The following is a 3,336-nucleotide window of genomic DNA, read 5'->3' on the forward strand; positions in this document are numbered from 1 at the left end:
TGGTTGCCATGGCAACCATCACCAAACGCTTTGCTACAGCCCATTGCCATGGGCAATGCCACTGAGATTCATTGCTAAGGTCAGTTACCATGGCAACCATCCTAAATTCTCATTGCTAAGGTCAGTTACCATGGCAACCATCCTAAATTCCCATTGCTACGGTCAGTTACTTCAATGTCCTGCTTACAGAGAAGGGGGTGGAGTTTAGTGCAGTGTGGGGATGACCAGGTATTTATTCTACATCCATGTCATCGCTGGGAATGTGGTTTGGGCAGGAAAAGCCAGGGCTCTGGACACAAAGTGCCCCATCCTGCTTTGCTCTCTCTGGTGGAGGGACTGTCAGCATCAGACCTGTGCTTCCTGTCCTCTGCCCCACTGGTTTCCCCTCCCATTTTCTCCGGAGCATGACAACGGACCTCTGATGCTGAAAGGGACAGGGGAAAAACATAATCGACAACAGTGCTGAACCAACAGCTCCTGCGGGGAAGCTGCCAGCAGAGACAGAGTGGTGACAAGGTGATCCCCCCTCAGGCTGAGCTTCTCAAGCAAGAGAAAAGCAGGCCTGCACAGGACTGAGCCTCAAGGAGCGGCTGCGTGGCACTACCAGGACGGCCCAGCTCTTGGGGTTTGGTTTGTCCTTGTTTTCAGGCTGAGGGGGTGGGAAATGTTAGCCTTGGCATATTGCTGTGTTAGCTCCCCGAGCACATTGCCTTCATTTCCCAAATACCACTTGGCACAGCATGTGGGAGCTCCCCCACCACATTGCCTTTGTCTGGGGACACTATGCAGACACATCCCACGAGGAGCACCTGCAATCTTGTTTGTGTGCCCAGTGGTGAATACCTTTTGGGGGTGAAACACTTTCTTTTTTTGTATACTTTTGCTCTTAATATTGCTGTTGTTACTGTGCGTGTCTTATTCCATTGCTGTGTGCTTTCAGAAAATTGTTATCTGAACCCACAGTCTCTCCTTTTTTGTCCATCCCTTGCCAAAAGGAGTGGGAGAAGGGGAGTGACTTATCTGGATTTTAATTTCCTGCTGATGTTAAAACCAGCACACTTGTCATGCACCAGTCTCAGGAAAGATGGAATAATGCAGTGGACTGGTAAAGAGGAGACTGAGAGTAGTGGGTGGTGGGACNGGGTCCACTTGGTGGATATTTCAGGAGGATAGGAAATGCAGTGTGCGCCTCAAGGGGATTTGATTTTGGGTGAGAATAGCCAATGCATAAAATTGTATAATGTTAATAGCACTATGCATTCTCACTTCTGTGCTGGCTGTTTGCCATGTCAGGGGTATTACAATAAAAATCACTGAGAGTAATGAACAATGAACTTTGATGAGACCAGAGAAGTAGAACGGTGATGGAACAAGAACTGGTTTCAACATGGAACAATCCAACACTAGACACCATTTTTCCAGTACTGACAGAGTATTATATCAGATGGAGCCCAAAGTCATGGGCTAAATGAACTCAACAGAGTTTTATAGACATAGTTCATACACTAAACAATGAGATGTGTGAGTTTATATCAAATTACAGGAAAGGTGGTGATGGAATGTATTGGAAAAGGTGGGAGCAGGCATGACGTAAATGGTATGGAATAAGGGGTGGACACACAACAGCCCTTATCCCCAGGAAAGAACAACTGGAAGCTACGGCTTTTTCTTGCAGTTGGGTTTTTCAGCCTGGAGACTCCTTGGGCAGCAAGAGCTTTCGGTGCTGGCACCTTTGAGTCAGAGGAATCTTTGTTTGTATGCAATTTTGAGAGTCTGGCTGGCATTTGGGACATAGGTCTGAAAACAGGAAACAACAGCCCTTATCCCCAGGAAAGAAAGACTGGAAGCTTTGGCTTTATGGTGCAGTTGGTGGGCAAGTCTGGGCACTGCATGAGCAGCAAGAGCTTTCTGTGCTGGAAACTTTAGTCTGTGAGATATCTTTGTTTGTATTCAATTCTGGAAGTCAGGTTGTCATTTTGAAGGAATGGTAAAAAAGAGTAAACAAGAGCCCTTATTGGCAGGAACAACAGACTGGAAGCTTTCGCTTTTTGGTGCAGTTGTTGGGCAAGCCTGGGGACTCTATGGGCAGCAAGAGCTTTCTGTGCTGGCACCTTTGGTGTGGGAGGAATCTTCATCCGTATGCAATTTTGGGAGTCGGGCTGGCAGTTGGGAGGCAGATCTGAAAAATTAAACAACAGCCATTATGTCAGCCATAAAGACTGGAAGCTTTGACTTTCTGGTGTACTTCTTGGGTCAGCCTGGGCACTCTATTGGCAGCAAGAGCTTTCTGCGCTGGCACCTTTGGTGTGGGAGGAATCTTTGTTTGCCTGCAATTTTGGGAGTAGGGCTGGCAGTTCGGAGGTAGACCTGAAAAATGAAACAACAGTCATTACACCAGGCAAGAGAGACTGGAAGCTTTGGCTTTGTGGTGTACTTGGTGGGTCAGCCTGGGCAGTCTATGGGCAGCAAGAGCTTTCTGTGCTGGCACCTTTGGTGTGGGAGGAATCTTTGTCCGTACGCAATTTTGAGAGTCAAGGTGGCTATTGTTAGGGCTGAAAACAGGAAACAACAGCCGTTTTCGCCAGGAAAGAAAGCCTGGAAGCTTTCACTTTTTGGTGCAGTTGCTTTTTCAGTCTTGGGACTCCATGGTCAGCAAGAGCTTTCTGTGCTGGCACCTTTGTTCTGGGAAGAATTTTTGTTTGTATGCAATTTTGGGAGTTGGGCTGTCAGGTTAGAGGCAGGGCTGAAAACAGGAAACAACAGCCCTCATCCCTAGGAAAGAAAGACTGGAAGATTTGGCTTTCTGGTGCAGTTGGTGTGCCAGCCTGAGCACTCCATGAACACCAAGAGCTTTCTGTGCTGGCACCTCTGTTCTGGGAGGAATCTTTGTCTGTATGCAATTTTGGGAGTCGGGTTGGCAGTTGGGAGGCAGGGCTGAAAACAGGAAACAATAGCCCTTATCGCCAGGAAAGACTAGAAGCATTGGCCTTTTGATGCAGTTGCTGTGTCAGCCTGGGGACTCCATGGGCAGCAAGAGCTTTCTGTGCTGGCACCTGTGGTGTGGGAGGAATCGTTTTCTGTTATGCAATTTTGGGAGTCAGGCTGGCATTCGGGAGGCAGGGCTGAAAACAGGAAACAACAGCCCTTATCGCCAGGAAAGAAAGACTGAATGATTTGGCTTTGTGGTGCACTTTGTGGGCCAGGTTTGGCACTCTATGGGCAGCAAGAGCTTTCTGTGCTGGCACCTTTGTTCTGGGAAGAATCTTTGTCTGTATGCAATTTTGGGAGTCGGGCTGGCAGTTGGGAGGCAGGGCTGAAAACAGGAAACAACAGCCC

At 48.1% G+C, this 3,336-nt stretch overlaps 1 long non-coding RNA gene across 1 annotated transcript; it reads left to right on the forward strand.

Moving 5' to 3' along the window:
• Nucleotides 1-8: 8 nt before the first annotated feature.
• LOC108507685 lies at nucleotides 9-956 on the forward strand. Its single transcript, XR_001878228.1, has 2 exons — nucleotides 9-228; nucleotides 475-956. It is a non-coding gene; the product is annotated as an uncharacterized LOC108507685 (long non-coding RNA).
• Nucleotides 957-3,336: the final 2,380 nt, after the last annotated feature.

The sequence above is a fragment of the Lepidothrix coronata genome, unplaced genomic scaffold, assembly GCF_001604755.1.
Source record: "Lepidothrix coronata isolate B3197 unplaced genomic scaffold, Lepidothrix_coronata-1.0 Scaffold265, whole genome shotgun sequence".
NCBI classification, from domain to species: Eukaryota; Metazoa; Chordata; class Aves; order Passeriformes; family Pipridae; genus Lepidothrix; species Lepidothrix coronata.